Source organism: Chelonia mydas, chromosome 3, assembly GCF_015237465.2.
Source record: "Chelonia mydas isolate rCheMyd1 chromosome 3, rCheMyd1.pri.v2, whole genome shotgun sequence".
Taxonomy (NCBI): Eukaryota; Metazoa; Chordata; order Testudines; family Cheloniidae; genus Chelonia; species Chelonia mydas.
In genome coordinates, this window is record NC_057851.1 from 78,487,521 (window position 1) to 78,508,732 (window position 21,212).

General features: G+C 39.0%; 1 protein-coding gene across 3 annotated transcripts in view; it reads left to right on the plus strand.

Annotated features, from left to right (window-relative positions):
• Positions 1-21,212, plus strand: part of PRDM1 (PR/SET domain 1) — a 117,032-nt gene that overhangs the window by 64,309 nt on the left and 31,511 nt on the right. The window contains exon 1 of one of the 3 annotated variants that reach the window (XM_027829244.3): positions 15,084-15,220. The exons of the other annotated variants lie outside the window; for them this stretch is intronic. The gene's annotated coding sequence lies outside the window, so the exon portion shown is untranslated. Of the gene's footprint in view, positions 1-15,083; positions 15,221-21,212 lie in introns of those variants that run through there. 3 annotated transcript variants of the gene reach the window in all.

The following is a 21,212-nucleotide window of genomic DNA, read 5'->3' on the forward strand; positions in this document are numbered from 1 at the left end:
AAAAAAAAAAAGTCAGTTAATATATATGTGTAAATGGAATTCAGACACAATTTTTAGCACTGAAAAAATAAAACCAATCTTGCTTAAAGCATGTAAAAAAAACTTCAACTCCTATTGTAATAGACATCAGCTCTCTTCCTATACCTCGCTTAAATTTAAGTATTAAAACCTTTATTTATTAAATAAAGAGAAACTTCCTTTACATTGTTGAAATTCTGTTTATGACAAACTATCGTGCACATCACACAGAATGCCAAAACAAATTGCACCACAGGTTTGCTTTAAAAGGTGCATATTTTTGAAATGATTATAAAAAGTAAGTTTTTTAAAAACCGTGGAATTTTTAAAACTGCTTCAGCACCGTTTTAGAACTTTGAAACATACCATTCACGTTATTTATATGTCAGGATTATTATTGCTTTTTGAAAAACATTTGACAGAAAAACTGCTCACAGCACTAGGTTCTTGATAGAAATAAATTTTAGAAAGAGGCTCAAACTAAGTGATTGATAATAAGGTCAACTTAAACATCAGGTGTAGCTAAATTTGCATCCCCCCCCCCCCCAGCAAATTACTGCAGTCTGGTTTTTTTGCCCATCCAATCCTGCCCAGCACTCACAACAAAGTACATTTTACCATCTCCTGCTATTATGGCAATGAGTCCTGTGGCACCCACAGGATCCAAGTCCCGCTGCAGAGCTCTGCACGGGGGCAGAGCTGCACAGGGGTAGGGGAGGAGCAGGAGCAGCATACCCTGCACTCTTGCAACCCCAGCCTAGGCAGCATGCCAGGCCAGTGTATCAACGGCAGCATATAGTGCCTAATACTAGAGATATTGTAAGCAGCTGTGCAAGGCCATAGACAGCCTTGAAGAGGTTGCCATAACCTCTACAGCTGCCCAGAATCCAGAGTGTGTAAAGGAGATGAATATCATGCTACATTGTGCTGTCAGCAGAAAATATAGATAGTTAAAATGTAGAGTGTAAAACTGTGAAATCAAGATTAGAAATTACTTGTGGTATGTCTGATGCCTGTCTATATAATGAAAGTCCCATCTATGTATTCTGTGGCAAACCAGACCCAGCTCTCTTGTTGCAGGCTGGAAATAGAGTAGCTTCATTCAAATAAAATAAAATTCAAATAAAAATAAATAAATATGAAAATGAATGTTAGAAACAATACACAGTACTCCATTACTTTTTATGTTTATTTCCGTTTACTTTACACTGCTCCCACATTTTTTCTTTTCAATATGTTGGAAGACCCTGTCTAAATGGGGCTGAAGGTGGATATTGCTGCATGGGTTTGCTCCTGGGTCACATACCACGACCAGGAAGGCTAAAAGCCTAACTTGTTACAATATAAACTTGGATTCTAAACAAAAGAATTGGAAAAGTTTAGATTCTGAAGCACAAGGTTTGAAATCTTCAGCAAATTCTGCTGTTCACAGTCTACTCTGTCCCTGTAAGTATCACTTTTTGGCATGTGTATGTATTATATATGTGAATAGATCAATAGACACTTTCAAAAATATTTTCTTGTGTTTCCAATAAGAGTATTTCATTAACTAAACTTTTTCAGATAAAAGCTTACAAAATCTTAGACTTCACATATCCTTGGCAAATTATTTATGGGTGGAAGTAAGAGAGCTTGACGAGGTTCTGGTGTTGATTCTGTACATTTCCTTTATTCTTGGGGTTAAAAGGAAATTATAACTTGTTGTTAAGTCAAAGCATAGCCTGTGGAGTTGAACTAAAAAGAACCTTAAATGGACTAAAATGCCCTTTTGGTAAAAGAGGAAAATACACAGTGGCAACATAGGATTTTTTTCATTTAAAAAGTTGATTTAGGTATATTAATTTGAGTTCAAAGCATCTCTCAAAGGATATGATGCCCACATTTTTAATTTTACCTAATACTGAGCATCTGGTGTGGACTGGTTTGTGGTACAGAGAAGAAAAGGAAATACATTACTCATAGATGAAAGGAGTGAGGGAGAATCACTGTCCTGACTAAAAATAGTCTTTTTCCACCAGTTAATATCAGCTGGAGGTTTGATTAAACAGTAATTATCTAAAAAGACACAATAATTAAGTGTGACTGTTTCCTCTCGGAGGCCAGGCCCAGTGGTGAAAGTTAAGTATTGTCCTTCAGATAAGGTCCTGAAAGCCGTTTTCCTGGATGTCCACTCAGCACTTCTGTAAAATGTCCTCTCTGGGTGCTGAGCTGCAGACAGACATAATCCAGGCCTATTCACAGGGCAGCAGGAGCTTTTGGAGATGTAGCACTGGAGGATTTTATGACTCCATATTGGATACAATCTGCCTCACCTCTTTGGCTAAAACTCTAACCCAGTGGCTCAGAGATTCCATGAGACAAATGGGTTTAAATTAAGAAATGGAGCTGAAGTCTATAAAAGTCAGAACACGTCTAGTAGGCAACATGTGTAATAAGACTATAATGTTATATCTAATGGGGATATTGAAAAGCCTCTCTAGCAATCCCTCGTCAGGTGTGGATCTGCAGAATTAAAGCCCAGGGAAAGATAAATTAGTTAAGCTTTTTCCATTTTCTAGTTAAGACTCTTACATATTTTTTAAATGTGTATTTTGTTTTCAGTACAAATACCATTCTTTTCCTTGTGTGCCTCCCAGTATTCCAGCATACAGGTAACTGGCACAGACTTTTTTATATACGGTGATTATACTACTTAAGCTTTCTGTAGTACTTTCTCTCTAAAGGACATCCTAGTGCTTTATAAACATTAATATGTAGCACTTGCAAAGCACTTTTCATATTAAAGTATTTAAATGTTACCTGATTAATCTTTGCAACCACCCTCTGAGGCAAGGAAGTATAAATACTCCTATTTTGTAGATGGGGACACTGGATCGTAGTGAGGTTAAGTAACTTTCTCAAAAGCCACAGGAAAAAATCAGTGTTGGTACTCAGATTAAAACATGAGGATTCCTAGGCCTGGTTTTAAACCACTAGACCACAATACCTTTTTGAGTTAGGTAAGATTATTCCCATTTTATATGTGAGGAAACTGAGGCACGGGGAGATTAAGTGACACAACAAAAACCACACCAGAATCTTGTGGCAGAGCTGAGCATAGATCCCAGATCTGCTGACTCCAGGGTCTATGATTTAAACACTAGACTCTGCTCCCTCCTGTTATATTTTAAAATATTTACAGTAGGGTGCCTATTAAATGCAAAAGTAAAGACCCATTGTTATTTGTGTGAGTGGTTTTACACTTTCTCATTAAACCTGAAGAAAAGCTGCACGAGAACTCTCATGTGTATCTATACAGCCTAGTGCTAATTTTTTCAAAACAGTTGGGCTTGTCTGTGAATACCAGTTCGGCACCTACCTCTGCTGGGAAACTGCTAGCCTTCTGCTACCCACAGATTGGAAGGATAAAATCTGAGAATGCCCACTGAGAATATAATCCTTGTCTGCAGGGGGTTCAGAGATTTCTTCACCTCAAGGAGGTTGCTGGGTGTTTAGAACCTTGGAACCTGGGACTCTTAATTTAGGTTCAGCACAGTATGCTGTACATACCTAAATTAACAAGTACTGACTGCTTTTAAAAGGGAGGGCGGGGAAGCTGGAGGCTGTTAGCTAACAGTGAAAGGTGATTAGGTTGTCAGTTTCTTTAATGTTTGTCATCCAATTATATATCATAAGGTCCTATTAGATTTGGAAACAATTTTTGAAATGCATCTTTTTAATTACTCATGAAAAGCAAATATTTTACTGGGCTTCTCACCCAATAATCTCTTCTCACCCAGTAATTTATCTATATTTATCATTTTATTTGAATAAAAACTAGGTCAATAAGACCTCGGATAAGAGGTTAAAATAAAGGAAGATTGAGAGTCAATTGCTTCCATATTTTGAGCCTATGACTTCCAAAATCAAAGGTCTGCCCTAGTAATCCTAATGGATTGACTTCCAAAATTCCTTGGATTTGTACTGCTGGACTTGCCTCTCTCCAGGGCTTAGCTGGATCCCTGCAGATAGATTTTCAGGTTTATATGCTGTAATACCACTTAGTCCAGCTGTAAATTTGTGGCGGCTAAATTAATACAACATTATAGGAAAGACCCTAGTATACCTACGAAAGTCCTAGCTTGTATTTCAAATACTCTGGAAAAAAACAGCCTTTTCAATTAGTTGGTTGTGTGGCCTGATTGAAGAACAGCCCCATGGCTAACAAAGCTTTTTCTATAGTATCAGCTTGCTCCTCAGCCAACAGGACAAATAGTGATTCTGTGGTTGGTCATTAACGGGCTAGCCATTGGGTGGGGGTTGTGTTCTTAAATGGGGACTTTGTCTTATCCCTGCTGTTTAAGCCCCCTCCAAGCACTCCTCACCTGTCATATCTGTCATACATTTAATTCATCACGCTCTCTGGTCAAAAGCTACACTGATAGTATCAAAAGGAGAGGAGGGGGCTTCTTATAACTTTAGTGATCAAAGGAGATTACCAAGAAAATAAGATTTTAATGAAGAAGGCAGGTTTGTGAAAGAGAATTTAATGCATTGTGATTCACTAACATATAAAGGTTCATTTTCTCCCCTGGCATTGCAGAATAGTATACCAAACCAAAAAAATAAAAAAATAGGGGTGCCTAGATTTTGTTTGTTTGTGATTTTTAACTGAAAACTGGGTTGGACAAGATATAGAAAAGGTTTATTTCTACTACTAAAAATGCCATATTTTCTGTAAAAGTGTAAGCAAACCGTTTAAAAATAACAAGTGTGTTACAATGATGACAAAAGCACCAAGCAATCATTTGCCATCAGACCCACACACAGCAGCATGTTAGTCTTTGCTTTTTGGATTAGCTTTCTGGAATATTAGTCATAGTATCAATGTAAACTTGGCAACACTGTTTTCAGAGACAAACCAAATGGGCAATTTCCAGTTCCAGATTTGGGCGCCACAGTATTGCTGTGATGAGTACAGAAGCAAGGCCAAAGATGAAGAAATGGACCTTCTGTGTTCACCAATATTTTGTCAGGAAATTAATCCTATATGGAGTTGGGGGAGGGAGGGGATTTTGCTTACATGTTTACAATGAAAAATACCAACAGCATTCTTGCTATTTTTGTGTGCTTTTTAGTAAGCTTCAAGTATGTAATATTCACTGTACAGTACACTGATTCAGGCTTCATTTCAACTGAAATTTTAGTCTTTCCATAGTATGCCTACCTAAGTCTAGACTAGTACTCAAGAACAGTTAACTCCATTTTCTAATAATTTAAAAGCAGCCATTGGTAGGTTATGTATAACAGATGCTGCTGCTACCTGAGGGCAGTGCTAGAGTACTGAGTGGTCAGAGTCATTCAAAAATTCAATTAACTGCAAAGATTTTAAACTGAAAATGTAAAGCAGAGATTCAGTAACTATTTAATCTCACTGCAGTATATTGCCAAACATGCATGTCAACAGCAGAGTTACTTACTGTAATTTATTTGAAAGCTTTGCATAGTGATAAACAAATTTTCTAAACACTAAGTGTAAAAAAAGGAAAGAACAGTTACTTGTATTACCACAAAGGTTACCATCTTTTATGGAAAGATGGGGAAACTTATCAAATATATAGCCTCTATATAAAATTAAAAATATACTGTCCAGATTCTCAGACCCTGAAATCAGCAGAGCTATGCCAATTTATACCAGTCGAGGATCTGGCCCATGTAGGTTTTTTGTAAATGTAGTATTGTCTGAGTCTAGTTACATGTGTGAGGAACATGGAGGAGGAGGAGATAATGAAAGCCTGGTTGGGCTTGTCATTGCAGGGGTGGAAACTTTGATTCTCACTTTCCATCCAAAGACACTCACCTTGCAGTACTTTAACCTGAATGTGGATTACATTATTTATTTAAGAATTTAAACATTTTGTGGACCAAGGGCTAGACTTTTAAAGGCAAGGTGCCTAATAAATACTTCTAAAAATCTGGCCTCATATCCTTAGCTCATGTTAACTGGAGTAGCTTCAATAAAATCAACAGAACGATGCTGATTTACACCACCAGAGAATCTGGACCTACAAATCTTGCTAAATTTGGTGCTGACTTTGTGTGACTTTCCTGAAGCTGACACCTAACTTGAGTTAACTGCTATGTTAATTTTCAGTAGCCCCTGGTAAGGCCCTTTTACACTATAAATGAAACCAGGTCTCATTGTAGCTGCTATAAAAGGTCTGGAAAACAGTACTGTAGCCTGAGTATCTGAGCCCTTGCCTGAACTAGGGAATTTTATCCATAGATGACAACAGGCACAGCTGAACCAGAACTGAAAGCAGTTTTATGTATACGTGTTTACAGGATCAAACCATGTTCAGCACCATTTCAGAAACAGTGGTTGAGTCTTTCTTGGAGTAAGGTAAACTGGGTCTTCTAATGTCACACTCACTCAGATGCCACAAGCTTATGGCTGAACTAAGTGGAATTATAGCTGGGAGAAAAGCATGTTTTGGTCATGTCTACCCTTGCAGCTAAACTGTTTCCAGAAATGGTTTAGCTAAACCCATTGCTACTAATAATGTAGGGACTGGAGGGCTCAGGGGTTTTTACCACCATGTCAACCAGATCTGCTTAGAATAAGGCCTTGTCTCCATGAAAATTCTGTAGATTAAACTAAATCAGTTTAGATGAAGTTCAGAACCTGACTTGATCTAAATAAAAGTGTTCACACAAAGGGGTTACACCAATTTTAGTCAAATAAACCAATTTAAACCAATTTAGTTAATAAAAAAGTGTGCAGACAAAGACTAAGCTCAACTAACACAAAGATAAAACCACTAGAAGCTGCCAGAGATCTGTCTTCACTAGGTTTCTCACCAGCACCAACACTGATTTAAATGAATTGGTATTAGCACCAATGGGAATTGTTTGGTAAAATTCTCTGATGTAAACACAACCAATGCAGGTGTCAGACACACATCCAATATATTGAATTAAATGCAGTTGAAAGACTTTCCAGCTTTAATTCACAAGGAAACTCTATTTTCTTTTTCTAAATACATGTGATGGCACCAGCAGTCAAATTATAACAAAGACACCCCCTTTCTCAAATTAGGAGTGCAGTTGAGTTACATGGTACTTAATCTTAAACTCTGATTGTTAGTCTTTGTTATATGTTGTTCTGATTGTTAGTCTTAATAGATATTGGCAGGACTGAACTATTTACATTAGGGAGTACTTTCTAAAATAAGGAAAGTCCACATGTCAACATATAGAAATCAAATGGCAAAATGATCTACTTTGCTTATATCTACGAAGCTACTTTTTTTCAGTAAGTCCCTAAAATGTTCTGTGGTTGGAGATTTATTTTTAAATCACTTTCTCTCCGAGTTAAGTCTGCCTACAGAAAACGTACCCCATGTGTTTTAAAAACCAAAAAGAAAAATATACCTGTTCAAAAGAATAATTTCAAACTATGTACCCCCTACTTGGGTAGGGAAACAAATGATCATCTGAAATTAGGCAAAAGTTTTCTTTTTCAGCAGAACAAAGTCACGGTGCCAACACTTAGTAATGCAACCCATCAACTGTTCTTATAGGTCATACTTTATTCTCTGTAGGAAAGCTTTGATGGGGGGTGGGGGGGGCGGGAGAGAGAGACACAAGCTCTTCAGAGCCCAATGACACGTGCCAAACACGTGGAAGGTAAATCCCCTAATTCAGTCTATTCTTCCAGCATTCCCTGGCAGGCAGCCAAGCTAAATATTTCTGCTGGATAAAAAATGCACTCTTGTATGCAGCATTCTCTTAACAGGGTGACTGTCTACTGTAGCAGAAGGGGCTTCTCCACAGGGAAAGCACCGCGAGAGCCGACATGTGTCTTCTCTTATCTATTTATTTATTTTATTAAAAAGGGTCTTTATGGGCTGATTGGATTAACTTAGTGAACCCTGGAGGAAGAGGAAAAAAACAAATTGGGAAACTGGTTTAGCGCCCCCCACCTTTTTTGTCATCTTCTTTTGGGATTTCCTGGCTGGCTGCCACCTTGAGTCTGTTGAATGTTCTTTAGATAAATCAATTAAAAAGGCTTTAATATTTGGATGATTGGAACACAACATATGGACTGCTGATGCCAGTGTCATGTGGTACTTGCAGTTAATTGAAATGATTAATAGAGGTGTTAGTTTCTTTAAGACTAATTGAAGAAAAGAATATAATTGGAAGCATGGACTTTAATACTATTGTTGCTGAAGGATTTTTAATAAATGTGCCCCTTGAAGCTATTATGTTTTTGTAAAAAGTTACTAGATGCAGTGATTTGCAGAATATTCTGTGCTGTAAATTGAGTGAGGAGGGAGTACAGAGTTTTTATGTAAGTTTATCTGAAAAATTACTTTTTGGGGAGGAGGGGTCAGGATTGTATTTCAGCAACCAGCATATACTCTGAGTTTGATATTCAGTTGTCTTTAGATCCTTGTACAGTGATTGGACTTAATAATGAGGTTGGTAAACCAGTTCACTTTACAGCATACACCACTGGGAAACCTAGCTCCAGAACCTAATCTGGATTCTCTTACTGCCCGTAAGGCTGGAGCCTCAGCTAATGTCCTTTAAAGTCAATGGAGCTGTGTCCTTTTACTCCAGCTGAGGATCTGACCCACTAGTGTCTAAGCACACCTCAAAGATAGCAAGTACAGACATTTAAGAGAAAATGCTAACAAGGCTGCATTAGTGCACCGGGCGTCCATGGTTTGATTGATAACCACTGCTGCTGCCATCTTTTCCAGAAGGAGCCAGTTGTCTATACTGATGGCTGGAAAAATAGTGAATTTTACTGCCAGAAACAGACAAAACATGAGAGAAATTCAGATGATTAGCGTGAAAGCATGCCCTCACTTAGGACTGATCTACATACAGATTTTGTACCAATTAAACTATCTTAGTTAGGGGTGTGATTTTTACAAAACTGGTTAAATCAGTTCAACCCCTAGTGTGTATACAGATATATCAGTAGAAAGGTGCTTTATATTGGTACAGCTCCTTGTGGAAGAAGAACCTTTACCCTGGAATAACTGCATCCACACTAGGGAAGTTGTATTGCTTTAAGGATACCAATATCATTTTGTGTTTAGACAAGTTCTACATGCCAGTTGGTTGTTTTGCTAGTTTTACATACTTTCCTCTGTGTCTACTGTATTGATAATGACTGGTGAAACTCAACCTTCAGCTGAACCACCAAAGTAGTTTGTTGGTTTTAGACAAGCTTTTGAAGTTTTGTTTTAATTCTCCCTTTCACTTTGTATCCTGATCGAGAGAAAAAGAGATCCACAAAGTTTCCTTTCTCCAGCTCTCTCCACCTGCCTTGCCTCTTCCTCTTTCTATCAACCCATATCAAGCAGATCTCTTTGGCTTTTAACCCTTCCATCATAAGATCTAGTAATGTGGCAGGCTGGCATAAAACTAGCTCCCTTTACATCTTGCATTGTCCTAGAGTTCATTGTATCTGTTATGTATGTACCTATCTGTATATCTGTGGTCATACAGTAACATTCACATCAGCATTCTAGGTGCTTATCCTATAAATTAGGCCTGTGTGGTGATAGTCCATAGTGGATTCTGCAGTCTACCCTTTCCAAATTCCAGAAAGCTCTCTGCTCATTCTCTTCCCCGTCCCCCACCCTCAAGTAATTATTTTGACTATTATGGGAAAATTTTAGCAAATGATGAATATTGCAGCATGCTGTAAAAGCAATTAGCCTTGGGTGAGTGTAGTTCTCCTAGGCCTCATCTAGATTAGATTTGGAAGGTGTTAACTAACATAGAGAGTTAACATATGATTGGTTTAACACATGTAAAAGGCATACTGCTTTGTCTACACTAGGTTGTTAACATGTGTGAGATAACACCTTCCAAATCCTAGTCTAGACAAGGCTTGATAGCCCATTTCACAAGTTGACCTACTTAACTGAGAGTGCTGAATTTTCAGATCTCACATGGTTTGCCCTCGGTTTTGCTACCTGCCTTGTCCAAGAAGACAGAAGCTTCTTGGCTAACCAAGGATGGAGAGCCATCCTCTGATATTGCTGGATTGTAATCTATTGATGGCCTTGAATTGGCATCAGAACAGAACTGGCAGCTAATGGATGATACAAAGCAGGGGTGCTCTGTGACTAACCCTGCTGAGGAGGTGGACAAGCACGGATCTAACTAGAGATGGTCAGAGTGTGTGACGCTCATGTGAGGAGCGTAAAGGCAAGAACCAGCAAACATTCTGTTTGATCTGCTGGACCCCATAATAGGAAGGATAGGGCACAGTTACTACAGTGATGGGCAGTGTAGAAAATATTTAGTTCTGGATTATTTAAAGAGTAAATTTATGACTTGAATAGAGGGGTATGGACATGTCTGAAGTTGTATAGTTAAGAAAGGAAGACAAGGCTGGAGGTGGGGTCTTCATCCAAAGAAAACCAAAGAAATTCAGATTTGGGAAAACACCTAAAGGTTTATCTTTATTTTCCTGGGGACTCAATGCATTGTTTTCTCCTTTGCCCTCCCTGTCTCCAATTGCTAAAGTAGGAGAAGCATATTAATCTAAAAAAAAAATCACATTTTGGGTCAGAACTGTCCTCTTGGGAGGCACTTGCAGATCATCTTATTGTTTTTTTGCATTTGTGGTTCTGCTTATATTTGTGCATCTACTTCAAGAGTCAAAAAGGTTATGTTAACCCAAAATAAATGAGAACAGAGAAGTTGTGGGGCAAATTTAGAATTAAAAAAAAATACAGGACGGTTTTAATATTTCATACACTTCCCACACAGATTCTTAATGATGCTTTGAAGGGAGCTTTCTGCACGTAAAGACTTGAGCTTGCCCAGAAGATGTGTCCTGTTTTGTGTACAGATTTGACTGAAATGGATTGTGGAAAGGAAGTAGCCATCTTGTGGCGGTGGGCTAAGAGGGAACGAAGAAATGAGGACTGGATGCTAGCTTTCCTTACTCCCAGTTGTTTGATTTGTGGGAAAATAATGTTGAGAATTTTGTAGGAGGAATTTCCTATCTCAGACTAAACTTTTGAAACTTTAAATTCAATTGAAATTTTAATTGATCATTTTAATGGCAAAATTGGGCATTTTAGGACACTGGTTTACCAAAACAGATGTGTGCTACTGGATTTTCATTCATTTCAAGAAATGTATTATCTTACTTTACTAACATGAGCACTTTGACTGCACCTCCTTCCTCTGTGATCAGTTCAGGGACACTAATTTTTCTAAATATTACTGTTTTAGGTGTATTTTGGGAATCCTCTGGCTTGGACACAGAAGAAAAATTTTAAAATTCGTATTTAAACATTTTTGGTTAAACAAGAAAGCAGAAATTAGTGCATGACTACACTTTATGACTATTAACTGAAGGTTGAATTACTAAGGCCTCAATTCTGCAATGTGATTCATGCAAGTTGGTTCTAATGCCCATGCTGAGCAATGGGGCTGTGCACGAGTCCACAATAGTCATTATAGGATTGTAAGGCTAAATTGCAAACTCCTTGGGGCAGAGAGCTTCATCTACTATATCTATGTATAGAACCATGTGGTACTTTAGCATTAATGTCATCTAATTCTAGTGTGTTTAAGTGGAACTACAGAAAGAAGAATAGCAGCCTGAGGAAACTAGATTTGTCTATATCCAAGTCCTTATATGTGATCTGTATATTCTGCTCATATTGTCATTCACATAAAAAAGAGAATTGTGGGTGTGGTGGTGGGGAAATAATCTGAAACATGCTATGTTGTAGACAGGGCTGGTAGCACCACCTATTAAGATTTCCAAGCACTTCCCATTGTAAGACCCTGCTTTCAGCTGTTTATAACTTTGTTAATATTTAACCATTTGGTCTGAAAGTTTCCATGCTCGGAGTCTGCCTCAAGCTGATGGGTTTGTGGTGGGAATATTTCAGCCAAACTGGTTCAATCATTTCTGAGAGCAAGGCTAAAGAAAAGCACATTGTATCCATGCTTTGGAGCAGGAACTTGACAGGGAGTTGGCCATGGTGTCAGGGATGTGCCTTTTGACACCCCCCTGAAAATCCACCCAAATTTGGCCAAATTGTATAAGCCTTTGAAAAATTGCAGTTCACTCATGCCCAGTGGCAACTTCTTAGATTTTAGCAGCAAAATTCCTCAAAGATTCTGTCTGCATCAGGTACAGTGTTCTCCAGCACAGTGCTGACCAGGACTTTCCCTGCAATTGCACCTCTGTGCTGATACAGACTATGTCGGGTCTGGGTCCAGGCACCTGAACAGAGAGCAAGGAGCACTGTTCTGTCCTATCAGTAACTCTCACTAGGGCCAGGCAGTGTGGAGGAGGAGGAAGCTGCCTGATTCAAATGAAGAGGAGAAAAGAGCCAGATGTGTGGGGGGGAGGGGGGTACATTAGGACAAGGAGCCAGGGGGTTGGAGAGATGGAAATTGGGACAGGAGACTGGCAGGCTCGGGGAGAGGGACTTGGGAGTTGGGAAGACACTGAGTTTGGGTGGGCATGGAGACTGGCACTGAGTACTGAGGACAGAAACTGGGACTGGGAGCCAGGAGGAGAACTCCAACTGGCTGGCAAGGAGACTGAAACTAGGAGCTGGGGGGGGAGGGGGCACTGAAAGCTAGTAGTGGGGTGAGGAGGGGATCAGGGAAAGACTGAGATTGCATGAGGTGCCAGGGGAAACATGGACTGGCTGGGTGAGGAGACTGAGAACCAATGGAGCAGGGGAAAGGAGGTGAGGGAGAGGGAAGACAAATCTGAGAGAGAGCCAGGATGTGAGGGGGAAACTGGGACAGTCCAAACAAAGAGACTGAGGCAATGAGCTGAAAGGGAGGATCACTGGGATTGGAGGAAGAGCCCCGGGAGGAAGATTGGGAGTCCAGAGGGATGTGGAACGTGAGTGGGGAGGACAGCTGAAGGTCAGCATGCGGCAGAGAAATTGATTAGATGAGGAGCCGGGGTGGAGAGGGGGGGACTTGGGAGTGGCCGGGCAAGAAGACAGGGGACAAGGAGCTTGTACGTGAGGAAGGGGAAACTGGGAATGGTTGTCTGATTTGCTGAAGTGCTGAGCACTCACAGCTGCTAATGGAGTGAGTGAGAGTTGTGCTTTGAACATATGAAGTGTTACATATTGCTAAGTACTCTGAAAAATCAGGTTTTAGGCGTCTCAGATTGGGCACCCAAAGTTAGTGGATACTTTTGACCTTAATCTCTGTATCCTTGCTCAATTAATAATTCATAATATTTCCTCATTTCACAGGTATGTTGGGAAAATAAATTCATTGATGTTTTTGATGCACTCAACCACAGTAGTGACGAGTGTCATAAAAAAGCTCAGAAGGAAATTTATAATTATATCTTCATAGCATGGTTTGAATAGTGTGCAGTTAAATAAGGCCACACATTGAGCTACAAGGAGAAAATGAAATATTGAAGAGCTGCTGATTAATTGAGCACTATCATGTACATATATGCAAAGAATTAAGATTACACATGCAGCTGTATATCTGGCATTTCCTAACTTTTGAGTGCTTAGCAACCTTAATGTCCTTTTTAATGTAGTTTTTTGTGTAATATTATTATGTAACATGGCTTTTTATATTAGGCTATTGTTTTACAAATCTGATGGCTCATTACAAGTCTTTATAGAACATTGACTCAAGGCAAGAATGTGGAAGAAGTAGAAAAATTAACTGCTGGAAGTTGAAACTTTCCCTGTGTTTGTGCAATGTGCTCTATTTTGAAACCTTTTGAAATCACATTTGTTGTCTGTCTGTTCAGAAAAATACCTTTGTGCAAATATTGTTGACTTTCAGTGGAAATTAAATCAGTGAAGTAGAGAAATATACCTACCGAATTAGAAGCTCATTGCACAGTTGCTGCAATGAGTGTAGTAATAAATCCTTTATAAAAGAACTTTAGCTTTCTGTTCTTTTAAATTTTTTTTATCTCAGTTGTTGCTGTAGTTTAAAGAATTTGTGAGATTGCATCTTAAAAGATAGCTACTTCATTCAGTTTATATAAAATTGGAGTTGAGAAAATGTCACATAACAGACCACTTATTCAATTCTGGTCTTTCTTTCTGCTCATGAATTCTCCTTGAGCAGATTAGTTTTCACACATTTATTCAAAAATTTAGCTAAATAATTTTAACAATAATTCATTTGGTCTGCTGGTATTTGTGAACAGTTTGTTGCATATATTAAAAATCTGAACTGTGTTAGTTAGTTTTGGTTGGACACACTGATATGTTGTTTCTGTTCCCTGATTGCATTAGTGTCACTTCTAGAATTTTGTTTTAATTCAAATACACATTTACCAATTCAAGATTTGTTCTGGGCAAATATTCTCCATGAGCCTGATCCAGAACCCAAGGAAATCAAAGGAGGGGTTTTCATCAATTTCACTGGGCATCAGTCGCTAGTTGATGTTTTTGTGACATTCCTGACAGTCAACTCATCCAACTAAAGTATTAGTGGAAAGTGAATGGAAAGCAGGTGCAAACCCAGCACAACAATTTTTCAGGCATTAGCCATCAGTTCTGAGCCATAGGTCAACAGGTAGGGAAAAGGACAGCTACTCAAACTGCAACCCATATTTTACATCTCACATTATGTTCTTTGGGTCACCGGATAGTTCAAATACAGGAAAAAATTATAAGTAGCATATGTGTATTAGTGTGCATAATAGTCAAGCAACTGTACACTAATATATCAGTGAAAACAATAGTATGAGACAGTTGAGCCAACAAAGGCATTTTTAAGCTCTAAATTCAGAGTAGATATTTTTAAGTATGGAATAAAACCTATTGTTCATATAAAACAATGGGGGCAATTAGGCGCCAAAAGGGTATTGTGCAATGTTTTAATTTACCTTCATTTGAAACCCTCTTGCATATCTTAAAACATGACAATCAGAATTATCAGGCCACCGGGATGAGAGGAGTTTGTTTTGTTAATTGCTCTTGCTAAGCTTAATTACTGCATGGGGTGGAGTAGATGTGAAGGGGAGGGGAAATCTGCTAGCAAGAGGAAATTCTAAAGTCCTAAGAGCTGTTTGAGGGAGGGCTAGATGAGAATGAGTGTGCAAGAGTGGGAGCGCGGGTGTGGTGTGTATGTGGGTGTGCATGTGAGTGAGTGACAGACATTCCATAGGGACTAAAATCCTGGGATGTACGAATTGGAGACTGGGAACCTGTTCTAGGTAGATACATGGAGATACTGCTAAACAAGGAAATGTGCTGTATTTGTCTTTGTGCGTTAACTAATAGCGTGTAGCATTATGACTACCTATTTTAATGTTAGTTTCTTAGTTTCATGATTAGTTTCGGGTTAGGCCTGTTAAATGATGTGCTGTGATATTAACTCTTGATATTGCTGAGTTGTTGGGATTAGTTTGATTTATATGTAGCTTTTGATCTATATTGGCATTACATATTTCCTTTAACCATTTTTCCTTATCACCGTTACTGTAGCAAAGAGACACTTCATTAAATAATTGTAATTATTTAGAATGAGTATAATGAAAAGTAACTTCCAAAAAGTCTGTAGTGCTTGATATTGTATTGATTAGTTTGAATGTCATGTATTACACTGGTAGAGGAGTTCTGAAGTATGCTTGAATAGTATTGTAGGACTACATTTTCCCCTGGGACCTTCATGGGTAAAAGCACTGTATCCGATAAGGCTGTCCCAGTGAGCAAAACTGTAAGTAAACTATTATATAACAATTATATGTTGTTCTTAGGGTATGTTACCATACTTGTTTGCTGCCAGGCGGCATTATTGGGTGAAGGGAGGAGACTAGAACAGCAGAGGAGTCACACACTTGTTTTGTTTAATCATAATGTATGCTTTTAATAAACTCTTTAAGTGACATGAATTCAATGGTATTCTAATAATACAGGAGAAGAAAATGCTACTGTTGTAGCTAGGACAGCTTAGTGGTTGGGTGGCTGGAGTAGGTTTGGAACGCAGAGGCTTTTCTTTGCTTGCTGGAGATACTGGTGGGCAAATGTGTTTACTTTTTTCTTAGTATTTATACTAGTTAATGTGTTGCATCAGATAAATCTATTTCCTGAGTCCATCTTTCAGCTTGCTCCCCTTCCCTCCGTGGTTGACAAATGGCTTGTGTTTGACACAGTTTTATCAGTTGAGCCCCTGCTGGGTGCTGCATGCCTGCCTGTTTATGCTTTATCATGAAAAGTGAATTATCTGTAATATTTTGTTTCCATTCTTGCAGTTGGCAGGCCCCTAGTGTAAGGACTGATTTAGTCTCCATAAGAAGAGTCTGTCATCTTTCTCTGCAAAGCCCAATTGTTATTGTACAGGGCAACAAAAGATTGAGAGCTTTCTGTATTGCAATCTGCTGCTGTCCCCCTTTTTGGTGGGATGTTTTGTTTTTTTGTTACAGTTACATATGCTAAAATGAAAAACTGAGTGGACTTGTGCAATATCTTAAACTGCAATCTCAAAGGCTTTGTTTGTTTAGGATGACATAAATTATTTTGTAGGGGGCCTCTGATATGTTTTGAACTAGGTATAAGATTACAAGCATCAGCATCTTAAAAGTAGAAGTTGCCTAAGGAAGGGCTGTCAGGAGAGGGACTCTACTGACTTATTTCAAGTTGGCTCCAAATGCTTTAGGAATTAATTAATATTAATGGGGTAGCTGTTTCCTGCATTCAGCTGATACAATCCACACTCTAGGTTTTGTTTTGTTTTGTAAAGGGTAACCTAGATTCCAGTTTTAACACTTACTCACATTAATACAAGGACGATAAGCTAAAGTTAAACAGACAGAGACCCCTGAGTTTGTGAGGTCGGCCTCTAAGAGTTCTGGAATTTAGTGTTATATTTTACCTATAGAGTGTGGAAAATCTTGAGTGAGGCCTTCAGGGCAAAAAGAAAAGAAGTACTTGTGGCACCTTAGAGATTCCAATTTATTTGAGCATAAGCTTTCGTAAAGGGCAGTTTGTGAAGAGGTAGGAGAGAGGATCTGCTAGATATTTTACCAGATGAAATTGTTGTGGGGTAGAAACCAGCTCTGTGTGGGTGAGTGAAAGATCATTATCAAAATGATTTTAAGGGATGCTAACCTTGAATGTTCTAAAGACAGAAATAATATTGCCAACTTCGAGTGTTCAAAAACCATGTCAGGGCCTAAAAGAACTCATGAGATTGGCTGAAAACTCTTAAGGGTTGGTTTGGTTTTGTTTTGTTTTTATGTGGGGGTCTTTCAACATTCTTCTTTGAGTCATTAGCATTCACATTTTCAAACTTTGCTCTGCCACAGGAGGGCTAGAAGCATACTTAAAAAAATATCTAAGAGTCTCGTGTTAATAACATGATATGGGGCTTTAAGCAAAATGCCAAATATCATGAGACTCATGATTAAATTGTGAGAGTTGGCAACACTGTGAAAGGACCATTCTGATCATAGTCCGACTTCCTGCAGAATGCAGGACGTAGATTTTATTCAGTCATTCCTGCATCTAGTCCAACAAGAACATCTCTCTTTTTTTTTTTTTTTTTTTTTTTTTTAAAATGTGACAGGAGTTGTACCATCTATTTCAGAGGAAAAGAATAGTCTAGGCAAGGCATTGTCTGGTAATGACAACAAAATAAGCAAGATAGTAGATACAAAGAGCATCTCTGAAGCCCACATAAATACCCACAAGTTTGGCAGCTAAGATTGATATGGTGATTTGAATTGTCAGTGTGCGTCTGCTCCGTTTGTTGAGCCTAATGAAAAGTAGAGTTTAATCATGGGTGTGCCAAATTGAGCATGATTAGCTGTTATTGCAGATTAGTGCATTGTCTGGAGCTTCAGAATTATTGATCTGGGTGCTGTGTTCTGATGTTTTCCTTGCCCTCTACACTAACCCTCCTCAGTGTTTAGAGCAGGGGAAGCGGAGGAGGAGGAGGAAAGAGGTCCAGATGGGAAGAAAACAGGTCCTGAAAAGACCACATAGGAACTAGGTCAGGTACTCTGGAGATTAAAGAAGCATGCTTCATCCCTGTGTGCAGGAGGCAGGGACAAGTAGCATACAATTACGAGGAATTAGAACAGCAACAAGTAGTGCAGATTTATCGGCTTTAATTGTCTATTGTCAGGACAGAGCCCTTGTAGATCAGGCCGCAGCCAATGCCTTAATACCTCTAATGGACTCGCTATTGTGGGATTATCTCTCCTAAGGACAATGTCTTTCTTTAAAACTAGTGCTTGTTTTTTTTAAAAATACATAGCTTCAGCCCTTGGTTTTTCTCTTTGATTCGTTGCATTCTGCAGGAAATAGCTGAGAGCCTCGTGTTGCTGTTCTGTCAGCAGCAGTATTCCTTTAGGGGAACTGGGAGATACCTATTGAACATTAACCCCCTTGTTCCACTTACTTCGAAGAGTCCCATCAGGAAACAATAGCCTGTTGATAAAGAGCAGATAAGCAAGGACACATGGCTTAAGAGTCTCTCTGCTCTCTCTATTCTAAAAGCTTTCCTGGGTTTTGCAAAGTAAACATTACAACATTTAAAGAAGGATAAGGTGTCAACTATTTGTTGTGTTTAATACAAGATGAATTCTTCTTCCCTCCACACCCTGCACACATCAAGTACACAAGAATGAAAAGACTGTCACTTTACCACTGTTGGATATGAAGAGGCAACTATATGCTTTATAGTGAATAGCAAGTGCAAGTCCATCTTTTTCAGAGCCCTAGTTGCCATTCAATTTTTAGCATATAGTTGCAACTTCAGATCCCTTCAGCCACAAATGAGTTTATTTCTACTTTAAGCTCCTTTACGGTGTGTATTTTTTGTTTTGTTAACCTGTTTTGAAACATACTCTGTGGGCCAGATCCACAGCTGTATAAACTAGCATAGCTCTATTCACTGCAAGAAGAATGGATCTGGCTTTTTTTCTCTAATGTGTCTGTCCCCACAGTATCTGGCTGCCTAAGCACTAGTTTAAATAAAAGCAAAACTGAGCAGGAAGGAAAACTAGGGTCTGTCACACTGGTTCAAGTCACTCTTACTTACTTACTTACTGGGAGCTGTGTGGGATGGATCCTGAAAAAAATCATAAGCTTAACGTTAGGAAAAAAGCCTTGCTGGGTTTAGCATATGCCTTATGCCTACTCTCCCAAGACAGTCGTCCCCCAGTATATGTGCTCCCTCTGAGAAGCTCCCACATGTATGATGCCTCCTCTGTGATACATCTTCCCTCCCTTATGGGATATGGAGGTGGGTCCTTTCATTCAGTCCTTTTTCTTCTCCTTCTCTCCCTCACCACCCAGAATTCTATTTCCCTCTACCCACCCTAAAACTAAAAGAGATGTCATATGGCATGGTCTCTCCTGAGATTTCTTCCCCAACACCCTCACCCTAGTCTGCAGAAGGGAAAACTAGAGAGGGGGATAGTCTCTTCCAGCCCATCTTCTTGCCCTTCCAGTGCACCCACATCAGATAGACACAAAGAGGTTGCCTTTCACAGCTAATTCTTTCCCTCCACTAGGAAAGAGATGTACAAAGGTAGCCCCATTCAGGCTGATCTTTCCTCCACTGAAGGTCCCTGAGGCATTGATTCTGGCTTTTTTCTGCTTCAAGAGAGAGACCTTTTCCCATAAGTGGTTGATGAGACTTGTTTTGACGTGATCCTAAGTAATCTGCACAATATTTGGTTTTAATAAAGCCCAAGTGAGAACAAAAAATAATAAAATTATTTTAATTTTTTTAAGGGGGATTTTTAAAAACAGGTGGAAGAACACTGAAATAAAGAGAGATTCAATCTTGCACCAAGCTACAACTGAGAGCATACCCAATAGTGCTTCTCTATTGCACTGCAGAGTCAGAAATAAAGGGGAAGGAATTTGGAAGCCTTACAAGGTAATGACCAAGGTGCTCTGTAATTAAAGGCCATCCCTGAAAGCTGTATATATTAATTCAAAAGCCTCCCAGCTACAATACACACCACCCTAAACTTCCTGGCAAAAACACTCCATGTAGATTTAAATTAAATTAAATTTATCTCCTTGTAGGCAGCATCACACTGAAGTAGTCTAGGACATAGAAAGAGCCTCTTTTAGATCCTATTTAAAGCCTATAAGTGTGCTTCTGCAAGGTCAGGACAATATGCAGTGTGAGCATCAGGTTTTAATGTTAACGACTGCAAATTTCACTGCATGGTGACCACTTCTCTTTTCTTTGTATCAGCTTCTGGTCAGGTTTTCAAAAATGCAGGTAAAATTGAGTGGGAGAACTAAGAGGAACAGCAACTTGAATATGGAAAAAATCCTTCTTTGGGCCTTACTTCTGAAGTGATTACTAAGAAATGTGTAGTGGTCCGAAGACCCCAGTTATTTTCTTCAGAATAATGGCCACAATTGGTCCCCAAATGTTTACTGGTGTGAAGATGTCTATATACAGGAAGTGGGAAATGGGGTTGGGTCTGATTATTACTATTGATGTGGTCAATCTGTCCCTGACCTTGTTTGGGTAAGGAAGGGGAAGATGTGAAAATGAGACTGTGCTTTAATCTCTTGTGTGCATTATTATCTCCCATCCAACTTCCTAAAGAAGTTTATTCCACTGGAGCCAGCTTCTCAGATTCATTCTCCCCTTCCTCCTTCTTTCCTCTACACTTACACAATCTCACAGGCATAGAGAAAATAACGCAGCAGCTGAAGCTGAGTAGCATCAGTTTGTTGTTGAGCTGAAGTGGTGATAGCATCAAAGGAAATGGATGGGGATTTCTGAGATCAGAGCTGTTAGGGCCATTCATGATTTGTTGCCAGGCTGAGAGAGGCTGCAAGAGAGATCTGCCTGAGAAATGCTGATTAATAAGGTAATTGAGGTTTTCTATGAGCGAGAGGGGGAAAAAATGAAAATATGACTAAAAATGTTCTTTTTGAAATGAACATTTTGAGATTGCAAATTCCAGACAATAGCAGCAGCTACTGCTATGAACGATTTCTATACAAAAGCAGCAAACTGCCAGTCGAATAAGATGTCTTTTTATGTGTCTCTGTAGGGAGGAAGGTCAGAAGGTCAGTGTCTATTTTTTTTTTTTCATGGTAAAGTTTCCTCATGCTTGCTACTTTAATACAGAATCTTTACTGTTCGTCTTTATGTCCATCTCTGCTTTCCTTAACATGAGAAGCTTATTTAGTTTTATTCCCGATCATTAGAACAAGACCTACATG